This window comes from Phyllostomus hastatus, unplaced genomic scaffold (assembly GCF_019186645.2).
Source record: "Phyllostomus hastatus isolate PE091 unplaced genomic scaffold, TTU_PhHast_1.1 phas_contig_58, whole genome shotgun sequence".
NCBI classification, from domain to species: domain Eukaryota; kingdom Metazoa; phylum Chordata; class Mammalia; order Chiroptera; family Phyllostomidae; genus Phyllostomus; species Phyllostomus hastatus.
In genome coordinates this window covers 25,133,937-25,149,685 of record NW_025333916.1, presented here as the reverse complement: position 1 = coordinate 25,149,685, position 15,749 = coordinate 25,133,937, and the positions used below count along the sequence as shown (strand labels likewise).

The 15,749-nt window shown below is 40.1% G+C and overlaps 1 protein-coding gene across 1 annotated transcript in view; it reads left to right on the top strand.

The window, feature by feature from the left end:
* PIK3R1 (phosphoinositide-3-kinase regulatory subunit 1) overlaps positions 1 to 15,749 on the top strand; it is an 83,028-nt gene that overhangs the window by 38,505 nt on the left and 28,774 nt on the right. The window lies entirely within an intron of this gene.

Here is a 15,749-nt window from a genome sequence, read left to right as displayed (position 1 = left end):
AGGATGCTATGTGGCCCACAGTCTGAGGTGGGAGCACCTGAAAAGGTGAGAGCTGCGTGCCTGAGCCAGGCCCATCTTACCTCCACATCCTATTCCTACTTCAGCAAGTAAAGGGATTCATAACTCAATGAAACATGGACAGATGGCCAGTAGAAGCTGCCTCTTTGTTAGGAGGAGCTGCGAAGTTTCCTCTACCCACAAATTTCACCCCCTCCTGTTTACCACAGAGCCTGCTGAAATGTAAACATAACCCGAGGGGAAAAAACCTTGTTAACAATGGGTGGGCCTTTAGTAATTTAACCTTGATCTGTTTATGCTTTTGGCTTGCTGTCTGTTGAAAGACTCCCCAAAAAGAGAAATATAGTTGACAGCCAGTTCGGGCTGGGAAAATGGGCATACCACACTATGGAGTTAGTACGTTCTACACGTACTTTTTCTTGTGTCCTGCAAAATGGTCTTCTCCTTCCTTTGTTCAGACAGCTTTTTCAGAACAGATTGAGTAACATTTTCTAGCACTTGTTGTATACGTCATATGTTATCTGGGGTGTTGTGTTTGGTTGGTTGGATGGGTTTTGTTTTTCCTAACACCACACCATCTTTTTCTTGTTCATCAGTCACCTCGTAATTATTCACATGCTATATTCTCAATTGCTGGCTAAGGAAAGGGCTGTTACTTACGGGCGTTAAAACCTCGGTGATACATTAGTTCACTGTGTATGGTCAATATAATTAGAAATACAAAACACGACTGTTAATTCTTTTCCAGCAACAAGTTCAATTCATAAAATTTTTTCCTAGAGCATTTGAAAGAATCTTAGAAATGATAACCCAATCCATGTAACTTACATCTAAGAAAACCAAGGTCCGGAAAGATTCCACTTAGAGGAGTCCAGCCAGTGTTCATCAGAAAAAAACCTTCCATGTGTCACAGTGCAGGGCACAGTGATTAATGTCCTTGCTCCAGGTCCCTGATCTGGAGACTTCCACCAAGTGCAGAAGAAGCAGACATGTCATTTGAACCCAGGCCAGACAAAATCTGAAGTGATCGTTCTGTCATTTACATGAAGTCAATTACCTAAGGTCTCTTAGTTTGGAATCTCACATGTGTCATAATCCAGCATTAAGTTTCATCTTCAAATTGTCCTCTTTGACCGAGGGTTCTCAAACATGTTGGGAGGAATGGGCCTCTTTATAAATGAGTGTCAACAGATACTCACTGATCACACCCTCTGTGTCTTGGTACCATGAGTTTGGGACAGATTCCATGAGTGACCTCCCAACGCTTACATTTTTGAGCTTCTTTTTTACAATGTTCATTTACATCTGAAATTAATCTTTTCCAGCTGTTTAATGCAGGCAGAATGGACACAGTTTTACAGACTGCACACTTCCTTCCGAGAGTCAGTTTCCCGGGTATGGTAATAAAGCAGCACATGATACCAAGGTATGACCTGCATTACCGAGCCCGCAAACCATTAAAATTGACACATCAAAAATCTTGTTGAATCGATAAACTCTCTATGTCAACTGTCTCATAAGGTAGGCTCTTCCCAACCCCTCCTCAGAAGTTCAGGGCCAGTGACCTCGGACTCTGAGCCCTTCCACCAGAATGAGTCCAGAGGTCTGAGGAGCTCGCTCACTGCCACTCTTTGTTCTTCTCTTACTGCCTTTCCTGAATAAAAATGTTTGATTCAGGACCTTTTAGCGATTTATAATGTTATCGTATAATCTGAATTGGGAACTGCTTGACACTTCTGGTTCTGACACGCATAAAACACTCTAACATTTGGAGAAGACAATAGCTGCTTGACTTTTTAAGAGTTTTCCTTCTGGGCCCAAAGTGGAAGCAGACATTTGAGCTGTGGAACTGATGTTTTCTGTCTTGGAAGTCTCAGTTAGGAGCTGTGCTTAAGCCTCATACCCCATGCACTTGGAAAGAGGGAAGGTTTGGGACAGAGAGCAAGCAGCACGGGCACCCGGTGCAAGGCAGGCAGCGTTGGACAGCACTAGCTGTCCCTCGGGTTGCCCCACCCTCATCCACAGCCCCGCCTCGTGCTGCCTTTTTAACAAGAGTTTGAAGCCCAGGATGCGCTTAATACTGTTACCAACATAGTTGAGAAATAGTTTCCAAGTTTTTATAAGAGTGGATTTATTAAGTTGCTTCTTCTGGAAGAAGGGATTTGTTAGAGACTTTGAATTTGAAGATACCGAGGTATAAAAATATAGGCCCTTGAACCATCTTACCAGGAAGAAAGACAGCTCTCTAAGGCACCTGCCTCTGGCTCCAATACTAGGTACATGTTTCTATCTCCACTCCTTTTATTTTAACTTCTGTTCACTTATTTTATAGCTAATATCAGACATGTTAATGATCACTAATTTTGTAAATGAAATTATTGCAGCCCATGCTGTCACAATGTGAACCTCATCAGCAGTCTTTAGATTTTCTGACATAATAGCTAGACAGCAAAAGCCTTTCCCTGGTAATGGGACCTTATGTCAGCTGCAGTCAACAGACTGTCTCTAGCAGGAGACACACAGACACATTTCATACTCATTTTAAGGGTAGCCAGTATCAGACAGCCATCAGATGAAACAGCTTTACTAATCACAGCATTTCTGAAGCATCAACTTATAGGTCAGCTTAATGTCCTCACCCCACGCCGGGCATTGTGACGGACACCAGGATACCTGCTTCCTGGGATTCTTAGTGTATAATGAGCACTGCTGGTGCCCCAGCTCCCTCCCCGTCCACCCGGACTAAACACCTCTGCAGTAGCGTGAAGCTGTTTTTAGTCATTGCACTCTGAGAGTAAAGAACACAGGACTCTCATTTGACCCTCTCAGGATAGAAGGAATATGGTTCTTCTTTGTATATCTTTTTAGTTTTGCTTTCAAAGCTAACTCATTCTGCAGAGAACCATACTCACACTGAGAAAAACAGAAGACTGGGTGTGTCTGCTGGAACCGTGCTGCCCAGGGCAGGACCCAGGAGCCGATGTGCCACCGTCACATTGAGCCATTGGAACGTGGCCGGTTCACACTGAGATGAGCTATGAGTGTAGAAGAACAAAGGAAGAATGTAAGATATCTCATTAATAACTTTTATATTGATTATACAGGTGTGAGCAAAAGCAGGTTTACAGTTGTGACTATGCAAAACTAAGCTTATTCTGTATTATTTATTGTATTACAACTGTAAACCTACTTTTGCCCACTCCTGTATACTAAAATGATAATATTTTGGATATGCAGGGTTGAATAAAAGATTTAACCTGTTTATTTTTACTGGTACTGTGGCTACTAGAAAATGTTAAAATTACAAATATGGCTTTTATTGGAACCCATCATTACAGAGTACTGAAAGTCATTCTTTCTCTGAATTTCTGGTATAAATCCTACTTAGTGCTGATTTGTATGTTTTGTTGGATTTCGTTCTTTTTTAATCTAATTAATTTCCTAACTTTTGAAATTTATTGGGGTGACATTGGTTAATAAAATTATGTAGCTTTCAAGTGTACAATTCTATGCTGCATCATCTGGATTTCTTTTCATGTACACCTGTGTCCTTTCTTCCAAAGTGATCAATTGGTCGAAGGTGGGACCATGAAGATGGTTGGCCTCATACTGGCATTTTCAGGGTGGGAAGTTCTGCTCTCATTCAGTGGGCGTAGATCAGATATGCTCAACATCCTGTAGAATATCATAGAATTCTAAAAATACAATATGTAAGGAAATGGGCCAACCAAGGAGTGACTACTCTTGAGCTCTCCGCTTTCCAGGTCTGTTCTTTAAATAGAGAACTCTGATCTTTTTCTAACTCCGTTGTCTGGCTCTTGGCAGCCCCTGTTTCCAGAGGAACTCACTGGGCTGTACCAAGAAACGGTGTAGTCTCTGCGGTGTGGTGGGATAATGACACTCAATACTACATAAGGATTCCTTGGAGGGAAGATGCCTTTGTGTCCTCTAAGCCAGATAACCTGTGTCACTTAAATCTTGGCTCTGACTGGTCCAGCAGTGTGAGCCTGGAAAAGTCACTTAAACTTTCCGAGCCTCAGTGTTCCCCTCTGTAAAGTGGGGATGACAATAGAACCTTCCTCCTAATGAGATCATTTCAGACAGACGTGGGCTGTGGTATCTGCTCCGCCACACACCAGTCAAGTGACCTTGGTAGTCACCTAACCTCTTGGTCTCCCCCGTACACCCAGTGGGACTATTGCCCTTCACAGGGCTGTTGGTACCATGACTCAAGGAAATGCCCGAAGTGACTGCAGCAGCATCTGGGCCAGTGACGGTTTTCCTCCCTCCCTCAGCCTGACTTGCACGGTGCTCTCAGTTCCATGATCTCCACCCCCTCCACCCCAATCATGTTAAGTAGAGGCCGAGTTCAAGTTACAGCCTCTGATTTGTAGTAGTCTTGACTTTGGTATACATTTAAGTTGTCTTCTGTTAGATTCACATACAGAAATTGAAGAAATGTTTTAGTCCTTTCTAATTTGTTCATTCTTTCAGACTGAAAATTTGTACCTCCCTTATGTATTACTTCAAAAAAGCTTTCCCTCCCTCCATTAGAAATTATAGGTTAAAATAGCCCAATGAAATATAAAATTTTGCCATTTTTAATCTATTTAATGCAATTCATTTAATTTATCCCCCCTACACCCAATATTTGAAGTAATTTTTTGCTTGGTACCAACTCTAGTCATCTCCCAGGTGCCTTCCTGTGATTTTTGCCATATTTGCAACAACTTAGTGCCTAAAGAGAAGAGAAGGTTAATTTGACAGTGATACATTGATGATCAGTTGCTCTCACAAGCCCCCAAACAGGGACCTGGCCTGCAACCCAGGCATGTACCCTGACTGGGAATTGAACCGGTGGCCTTTTCAGTTTTCGGGCGGGCCATAATCCACTGAACTACAGCAGGCAGGTCTCTTTTAGATCTTTTTAGCTAACCCTTACCACTTCACTGATGTGGACGTGAAGGCCCAGAGAGAGTAAATGTTTTCCCCAAAGCTCCCCAACCTGTCATTGACAGGTCTAGAACTCATGCCCTCATTTGTTGTGTAATTTCTTTTTCTGTTACTGCACAGTGGCTTTTCAACAGTTTTTCATACACTGTAGTAACAATCATGCACAGGTAAGGAGTGTTTTTTATATAGACGTCACAGAAAGGATTTAGTGTGCTTTGAACCCCATTCTACTTTCTTCAATAGGCTAACATTAAATGGGCCCCCCCCAATTTAGATCTTATGGACTAAAATGAATCTGCGCCTTCAAAAGGATAATGCAAAAAATGACCAACAGGGGGAAACCTAATACTGCCTTTTGGATTAATTTGCTTAACTTCTAACTGCTTTTTAAAAATTACCCAAGCTCCTATTGAAGCCAGCAAAAAGCATCTGTTGTTTTATTTATAGCCACAATTTCTAAGAAGTATATTCTATAGCAGATGAAAAAGAAGTTGACAGCTCATAATTCATAGTGTTACTGAAGCCTAATCTGATAGAACAAAATGTACAAAACTCCCTCCCGTGGCTCAGGCCCTATCACTTCCCTTTTAACCGAAGAGCAAGTGGCGCAATGGCAAGGCGGAGCCCAGGTGGTTACAGTTGTTAAGACAGAGGGGACTCTGAGATGAGTGTGCAGGAGGGAGCACCCTGTGGTGATCAGTGATTGCTTTCACCTCTGGGCTGCCCCCCAGCCCAGCTGGAGCCGCCGGGTCCTTTTCCATTAACAATATCACAGGTATTTGCATTATGGGAAACTAGCATTTTCCTTACCATTCCCACTTTTCAGTGGGAAGTTGTAGTCATGTGCCATCTACAAATTGTTACCAATGTATTTTCTCACCAGAAACTCAAGCGTTGATTAAAATGACTGATTGAGTAGTTTTGTATCTAATTCCAGCTCCGTTTTTGACTTCACTCCTTTTCTTTCACCAGTTAGCTCTAGTTTGACAAAACCACCTTTTCTCTGCTGGTTGTCAAGCAATTACAAAAACACACCCAATTTTCTACTATCACTTTCTATATTTTTTAGCTTATTTCTGAGACTCTCTGGGGATATGGGCAGTCCTCTTTCTGTAATCAATACATATTTTTTATTTTGCTTCTGTTCTATCTGTGGGGCCTGCTGTCTATTAGGCTTTTGTTGAAGGGTAGTTTGGTCTGACACCAGTAAGTGTCTGTAGCATGTGCTATATTTCCCAAAGCTTGTTTGAGAATTTAATGTGATCCGACTGCTGCCCAGGTCGACCCATCCAAAATTGTTATCCTTAAAAAGAAAATCATAACCAGGATAAGTCCATGAATTTCTTTAGCTGAGAGGTGAATAGTTTCTTGTTCATTTCACTGACAATCACAGTATATTGCAAGATATGAAAATTTATTAGCCAACCAGAATTAACCACATTTGTCTGAGGTACTGAAAGAATATTGCCTCATTAAAAAAAATAACTGATTCCTCACACAATTGTTTAAAGTTATGTTTACTATTATCTCAAAAAATTGTACCCTTGATTATAGATGGATAGTGTAGTTTTTATCAGTGATTTTTAAAAAATGTTTTAATTGAAAAATTCTGACTAAGGACTATATCTTATTTTTCCAGGTAATTTTTATGTATTAGCTGTTAGAGAATTTTCTGTCTTATACATTTTCTGGCTTCTTGTCTTTTTTGTCTTCATTTTTTTTCTCTTCAGTCCCATGGACTGAATTTTTTTTCTCTTCAGTCCCATGGACTTAATTTTTTTCCTCTTCTCTCCCTCTAATCATGAATACTTTAACTTCTTTCATATACTTATTAAGCATACCATAGTAAGATTTCATTTTGGATCCTTTGAAATATAGGTTACAAAATATGTATTTATAAATCACTTGCTGGGCCCTTTGTCTACCCAATGATTAACCAGAATAGCCCATTTGTACCTTGCTGAAAGTGATAAGTTAGCCAGCTATATTTAGCTGAATAAAACCCATTACATCCTTGGGGAAGAATGTGCTTAGTTTAGCCTTATGAGAAAATATTTAATAAATGCTGCCTTGAAAATATTTAGCCTGGCTGAGTGGGCTGGCAAGGATTCAATCCTGATAGGGCAGAGGTGGTGGCGAGAATATGGCCCACCAGTCTGGGCTCAAGGGGAACACGCACATCTCATCACTAAAGTTGTAATTGTGTGTATCTCCTATTGCCAAGTGTTCTGCCATCCATATCCTGCAAAGACTTTTCACCCTCTCCCCAGCTTTGTAACTACCAGAGTGTTGCCATGTGGTGTGTCTGCTTAATGAGGCAACCGAGATTCAGAGTGGCCATAGCTGGCTTTGAAGTTGATCAGTTCTTTAAAGAGCTACCTTACCACTTACTGCCAGCATGACTGTGGCCAACTTGCTTCACTTTTCTTAGTCTCAGTTTGCTCATCTGTAATATGGGCACAATTGCAGTACCTCCAAGGTTGTAACGGTTAATGGAGACAAAGCGCTGAGCACAGTTGTCAGTACTAAGTGTTGAGTATATGATTCCTACCAGTAGTAGTACTACTACTAGTAATTTGTTAGATCAGCCTTTCTGATATTTTCTATTGCTTTCCCTCCTGCCACCCCTTCCCCGACCCAGCTACCTCCCCACCAAAGTGTAAACACCTGAGTCCTCTTGAATATGGTGGGAGGTGGGAAAAGCTCTGGTGTGGGCATCAGGAGAACTGAGTGCTAGTTGTTGGCTTGAATGGGAACTAGGCAAGTTGTGGCCACATGATCCCTTTCCACACATGGGAACAGAGATGCACAGAGCAGCAGAGCCTCTACCACTAACTAGGTATCATATCAGATCTAATTAGATTTCATAGCTAGACCCTCTGCATCAATCAGCATCATCTGCCCAATACACATGCAAGACTACTGGGACCTGTTATAAGACCAGCCCATAAAGCCCAGGGCATTTAGGCAGCAAGTATGAAGTATGCAGATTAATGGTTAGGATTCCATCTCCCACTGAGATCTAGATTTTCTCTCTGTGATCAATGGACTCATCCTTAAATCCTTGCCTCTAAATTGTGGTCTGAGGACTAGCAGCATGGGCATCACCTGGGAGCTTGTTGGAAATGCAAACACTGAACTGCACCCTGACCTGCTGAAGTAGGTTATTACTATGCACATTGAGTTTAGGAAGTACTGCCCTTAGGAATACTCTGGCAAACAAGAGATGTGTACTAAATACCTGTAGAATTGGTATTTGACATTGATTTTATTCTAGACTAAAGGTTTCTTTCCTCTCTTTGGGTGTAGTGTATTGATGTATTAGGCAGTTTTGGCTGCCATGATGAAATTGCACAGGCCAGGGGGCTGAAGCAGCAGAAATGTGTTTCTCACAGTTCAGGTGGCTGGAAAACAGGTGTCTTCTGTGTTCTCACATAGCAAAGAGAGAAAAGGGAATCTGTCTAGCATCTTTTCTTATAAGGGCACCAATCCTATAATAATGGCCCTGCCCTCATGAGCTCATCTCAACTTCATTTCTTCCCAAAGTTCCCATTTCCACATATTATCACATTGGGGGTTGAGGTTTCAACATGTGGATTGTGTGTGTGTGTGTGTGTGTGTGTGTGTGTGTGTAGGGGTACAGTTCAGTCCATAGCAATCGATTTCTGTAACTTACTTTGAAATGTGTCAAAAAAAGAGATTGATAGATAGATATGTAATAAAACAGTAAATGTTACTTTTGGCTTCTAGGATGAAGATATAAGGGCATTCACTACAGTTCTTTCAACTTTTGGTAGTATATTTAAACACATCAGAGAGAAAACCCTGCTCTTTCTGTAGTTATTAGAATGGAAGTAGTGGCTCTTTTCTCTGATTTCTATCCAGGCTTTCTGCAAACTGCCTGTTCCATCTAGCTGGACAGATTTTTCCACCTTGGCAGTCCACCCTCTTTTTGCACTCTTTCCGTGGTCAGCCAACATCCTGCTTCTGCGCAGTTAGTGAGCCTCCAGCCTAGATCAGAACGCTTCTTTCTGGTCTCCAGTTTCCCCAGTAATACCTTTCTGTCCAGTTCCTCTGCCTTCTCCTGATCGAAGGAGGACCCTTTAATTCTTCGCAGATTGGGCTTCTCAAGTTACATTGGAAGACCCTGTTTAATTATTTGTAAGCATTTCTAACATTATACTTTATACATTTGACTGAAATCTATTGTCGGATATAAATGGGAGAGAAGTGAGCACCTGCACAGGTTCACCCCGAGCCTTGAGGGAGATAGCAAGGCTCACCTGGAGCCCCCATCTCCCTCTTGTTATTAAAGGGGTTCCCACTGCTTTCTCCTTATGGTATTAATTGTCTACATTGGAAAATGTTTTATCATGAGGGAGAATTGTATGAATTGTACTGACTTGCTTATTTGGTGGAATAAAACGGGGTAGCTTTATTTACATGTGGGATCAAGTATCCAATAACCCGTGTGTCATGTAACCCCCTTATCACACTCACCCTTCAGATGAGGGAGACTTGGCAGGAATCTTTATCAAACTCCTTATAGGTGTCTTTCCTTGAACGGGGCCTACATGTAGACTTTGGTAGAGGGAAAGAGATCCAAGCTGAATTTAAGGTCACTGCCTATGAGCTTTGTTACCTGGAGCGAATGACTTAATTTCTCTGTCTCAGTTTCCTCACCTTGAAATTGGGGATAATGAGGACTAGATGCCTTTAAACAGCTATGGATAAGAAGTGGAAGCATGTCTATAAAATACTGTCAGGGTGTGGCTCCTAACTGATGTTCAGTAATTTCACTTATTTATTCAACAAATGGCCCAGCATCCATTGTGTGTGTCATGTGACTTTTCCTTCTTTCTTTCCCTTTGGGGGCCTGATAGTCACACTGCCTGTGGAATCTTTCCAAAGCCAACAGACCAAAAGACCAACTTCCCTTACAAATCTTTCACCTCCTGGATCCCACAGACTCTACTATGAATTATTTTCCTGGTGGGGAGAGAGGGGAGTCCCTTTCTTCCCCATTTACCTCTTATCCAACATTTTAAGTTCCTATGCACTATAAATGGTAATCTTCCAATCAAACTCCAGTTTAGGTGATACAAACCACAGTTAATTAGGCTTGCCTGTCAAAGATTAAGTGTAACCTTGCATTTCAGTTATCTCCAGACTCTTGAGGCTTCAGCAGAGGCCATCGGAAGCAAAGCTGTAACTTCTGCTTATGTTTCATGAGATTTTTGCCTGGTGTTTGTTCTCCATACCAGTCTGGTATCTAGAAATAAAACTAAATGGGCAGAGGATCTCAGATCCCCTTTATTTGTTTCTAAGCTGTGGAGCAGAAGAGATAAGTGGGAAAAGATAAAGATGTTGAAGACTAATTAGTTTAGGGTATCTGAAAAGATTTACCGACTTGTTTAAATCTGTTGGCAACTCCTTTTAATTCCTTTTGACTAGTTATTGCTGGTAATAATGTAGTAATGACTGAAGATTTATTTTACATCAACTCTTTTTATCTGCCCCTCCCAATAAAAGCTTGTTTCCAACAAGTTCAGTATCATTTCAACTTCATTTTTTTATATTGGAAAAACTGAAATATAATAACTTAAATAAATTAGCATGATGGTGTTTGTAGGGGAAAAGTGCAATATATTGTGATATATTGTGAAATAATGTGATATTTTAAATGATTTCTGAAAAATATTTAATGTATTTATGTATAGAATGAAAATCAAAATGCAGATATCTACCCTCTTATATGCTTCCATTTTGCCATCTTTAAAAAGTGTCAAGTCCCGGTTGGGTGACTTGGTTGGAGCATTGTCCTGTACACCAGTTACCGGTTCAATTCCCAGCCAGGGCACATAACTGGGTTGCAGGTTCCATCCCCGCTCGGGGCATGTATGGGAGGCAACCAGTCGATGTTTCTCTCTCATATTGATGTTTCTGTCTTTTTCTCTCCCTTTCTTTCTCTCTAAAATCAATAATCATATCAATGGGTAAGGATTAAAAAGATTATTAAAAAATAAATTTTAATCTTTAAAAAAAGTATCGAGAATTCTCTCTTAATAATAGTTTCTGGTCTTAAAATGTCTTTGCAGTTGAGTCTTTAAAAATCCATTAACAATAATAATGAAAAAGAATATATGAATGATTCTAAATTAATCATAAATACCCATGTATTTGTGCTTTCTACATACTGGGCACTAAGCCTACCATGTTGATTTACATTATTGATTGAATCAGTATTACACTAATAATTATTCCCATTTTACAGATGAAGAAATTGGGGTTCAAGTTAATTAACATGCCCAAGATTACGTTCAGTAAGTGACAAAACCACAAGTAAAACCCAGGTCTCTTTGGCCTTAAACCTGTGTTTTTAATAATTTCTCTACTGCTAGTTAAATAAGTGTGCTCCAAAATTAAAGAACCCATAATTGTTTTTTGGCTTTGCTTAATTTTTTTTTAGCTGTAGTATCTTAGCATTTGTTATGGCTTTGCCCTTAGAGCTTACGAAGTTTAAATATTCAAGGTATTAACCATTATATGCATATCACCATTATATGCATATAAATGTGCTTATAAGGTTTAAGAAAAGTAATTCTTGCCCACCAGAATATACATTTTTTACTTGAAATAATGAGAGAGATTGTTTCAGACAGAAATCAAGTTTGGATTCAGCAACAGTGATTAGACAAACATCTTGATTCAATACTGATCCACACTTTGCATGCTCTCTTTCTTTTCTGTATATTTGTATTAGATTTTAAAAGCTAAGTGGCAGTTTTTCATACACTTCCAAGTTGCTTCCATCAGTAATGAAATACTTGGCTTCAGCAGTCTCTGGAGTCCCAGAATTTCGGCTTAAACTTTCCATTCGTCCCTGCCAGGCACTAAGTCTAAAATATCTTTTTTTTTTTTATAGAGAACGCCTCCAAAAGGTGCGGCTGTGTGCTGGTTTCATCTTGCACTTTGTAGCAGCATTGGCACCACTCGGTGCGAGGAATGCCACTGTCTCCCACACACCGCCGGTGCCCAGGGGCTGTTCAGGCCTGTCCACGTTAGTGGTTTGGGACGGGCCTGAGTTTGGAGAGAAGGCTCCCTTCCGTTCCGTGTGATTGGTTGTCACCAGGGCAAAGAGGGGAAAATAGCACTAGTGGAAAACACAGAATCTGATGTGTCATCAAAAATTCTTTCTACAACCTGGGACACGTGGTTAAATGTGGAAGACTAATTCCTCTTTTCTAAGGAAACAATGCATCTTGGCTTCACCGCTTTTAGACCCTTCCGCTGTTCTTTTTTGTCGTCTTTCTCCTTGAGTGATACTGATTTCTTCTGATGAAAAAAATGATTCAGCCAAGTGAAAAAGTGGTATTGGGTTGTAGTATAGAACTCTCACTCACCAGATTCTTGAGAGTGGGCTTGGCTCTCCAGGCTCATACAACGGCTACCCCAGGATTCACAGCTAAAACACATTCCTCGTTAAGGTTTAAAAATCTGTCTGGAAGATGAAATCTAATGAGAATCTATATGCAGACTATGTGAGGATTGTGCAAGTCTCTATATATGATCCATATAGTTTGTATATATATTTTTAGTTCCATTATGTTTTGGTTCATTGAACTGTGTGATGTGGGGCTTTATCACGGACTTTTCAAAGAGCGACTTGCCAAACTTGGTAATTCCTGGCAATTGTTGTTTCCTGTTGGAATTTCTTAAAATAAGATATGGAAAAGTAAATATTGACCTTGCGTATGTAGTGTAATTAAAGGAATAGTTGATTTTAGGATCGTTGAAATAATTAATAATAATTAATATTGTGCTTTAGAATATTTTTTTAGACTTTTGGTGTTAATTGATCCTGTTGCCCGAAATAAGAGATGTGAACTTCAAAGGTTTCTGGGTACAGCTGCCACTTTCCCTGTAATACTTTAGAGGGGAAATGGATTGAGTCACAGAATAGGAAATCCTTGCATTGTTATTTTAAAAATCGCCTCTCCTTGTAAAATTTACCTTTTACAACTCCCATTGCAAAAGCTTGATCAGCCATGATGATTCATACATTTAGGTAATAAAGCTTTTTTCAATATTAAAAATTCAGTGGGAAATTCAGTATTTTCAAAAGGAATACTTGTGCTCCCTACTGTAGACACCCATTTTCTTTCTTTTTGAAGTATCCTGCTGTGCACTCTGAGAAAAGTCCCAGATACCTGATGGCTGTCACCTGCTTAAACCTCATGTAACACTTTTCTGAGAGAAACAAATGATACTTTGTAACTCAGGATACTGAAAGTAAACTATCATTTTTCCCCTTTCAGACTGCAGTGAAGTATAATACAAAGATAGAAACACTTTTCACGTGTAGTATTTGCTAGCCCGGTAATACAACAGCTGTTGGGTGTATATTCCAATCGCAATGAGGTGAAACCTTTAATTATCACTTAATTTAACTTTCATATTTGCCTGCAGAAATGATTGTTTTGATAAGATTCTGGAAGGAGATAAACCTTTATTAAGTAATTCCATTTCCAGTTGCCAACTTCAGGGATTTGTTTTTTAATTTAAAAGGCATAATGCTTGTGTAATGTATGAGGGAAGAGAAAATGGAACTGGGCTAGTTAATTGGATGAATGTTGGATAAATATGTGGGTTCATGTATTTACAATTTAATCTTTAACTTTCTGCATCTTGGCATGTGCTCAGCCCTGTGAGTTTGAGAGGGCTAAGAAAAGACACTAGAGTGAATTCTAAGTAATAACCTTTCTGTACATTGCTCTACCTTTATGCTTTGCTTCTGTTGCCCATGCTGATTGGATATTTCACCCCATTTGGTGGAGAACGCATTGATCAGGGAGGACACTTTTGTGAGCTGATACTCGTTGAAGGCAAGGGGAAGTAGTTTCTAGTTAGAGGAAATGAAATGGTGTGCTCTTTCATTTTATAGTACTTGTTCTTTAATTTTGCAGTGTTTTTAATTAAAAAGTCTATGTGAAACTTTCAAGACATTTGTATTTTAAGTGGTTTTCAGATCCACTCACGTTGTAACATTTAGAGATTTGGGGGTGTCATTGCAGGATTTTTTCAGGCAGTCACCCACATGAACTTGCTTATCGTAACAGCACATCCTAAGACTTAATTACTAACCCCAAACAGATTACTAACTCCATTCCTGGACATTCCAGTTCCAGAGGTTTGTGGCAGTACTTTGATTTCCTGGCAAATTCTCCAGGTGGTCCATGGGCTCAGGCAGACACAGGAAACCCAGGAGAGCTAAAGTTCTCACTCAACTCTCTGGATAGTGACCTCCGGAAAGTCAGTGGCATATCTGATCTGCCTTTCTGAAGTCCAAAATGCGTTCAGTGATGTAGCCCAGCGTCACCCAGGAAACTGCGTGGTAGCCCAGGGTTCAGATGTCAGTCAGTCCTCTGTCCAGATGCCCTGACCTCAAGGATGACTTTCTAGTGAGGTCTCTAGCACAAAGCCAACTGAGGAATCTTTCATCTCTCCTGACAGAATTTGCCCTTGCTCAGGCTACAGGACTGTGCTCTCCGATACTGTGGTCACTAGGCGCATACAGCTATTTCAATTTAAATAAATAAAAATTGAAAATTCAGTTTCTCAGTCTCAGTAGCTACATTTCAAGTGCTCAGTGGCCATATATGCTTTATTAACGAGCATAGATAGCGATTGGAACATTTCCATCATCACATGAAGTTCTGCTGGATGGTGCTGCTGTACAGTTTCGTTCCATGGTTTACCTTTTCTGCATTTATCCCAGGTAGTGGCAGTGGCGAATGGAGATCAGTGGCAAGACCACGTGTTGTCTGTCATGGGCATACTGCAGTCTAAAAGGGCCTTTGACCGTAGAGTACAGGGTTTGCAAAGTGCTACCAGGTCACTGATTCTTTGAGGTCAAAATTTAATACATGATTTTACTTTTGTATCATAAATCTGTCGTTGTCCTGGTGGAGTAGTAGTATTAGAAAGATGGCCCTCATAAGAAATTTGCTTATTAACATGACATATGGCTTGTAATCACACACCTACAATCTCACTGAAACAAAATCACAGATATTTAGTTTTTCTTAGATTATATAAACTGTTTCTAGATAGGAGTACACAGTGATGAATGGTAATGTCTAAAAAGTTCTTAATTGATGCACATGTACTTATTTTCATAAATACTGTCATTTTACCTATATTTGCAATTTGAGAAATTTGAGGTGAATATATTTAGCTCCCTCTTCTGGTTTATTATGAGAAAAAGCTTTTATTTAAAGTGGTTTCAATTTTTTGGGAGTAAGAATACAGTTATCGACATAATGTTGACAGACATTTGTGTCATCCAATAAGATTTTTTCTTCTGTATTATTATAATTACTAAACCATGTAAATATAGCATTGGAAAATGGGTTTCTGAAAGCATCACGTTTCTAAAGATATTTATGGACCAAAATAATGTAAGCAAATCAAGGCTTTGACAGCAGGCACATGGGGACTTCTCCTGAGGGCCAGGTGGCCTGTGGTCATGTGCACTGGCTTCTGGATCCACTACTGGCCCACCCCTGACATTCGTGGGGCTTGGGCCAAGAGTACAAAAGGAGACCTGCATACCCTGTGTCTGAATATGTTAAAGTTATAAGTCATGCTAACAAACTGTTCGATGAAATCTGTTCTAGTCTCCTTCCTGGACAGTCATTTCTTCATAATGACCAGGAGGCCAGATTTGAATTTAGATTTCTTGGGCCCCAAGTTCTGCCCCAGAGCGTGGCTTTTCA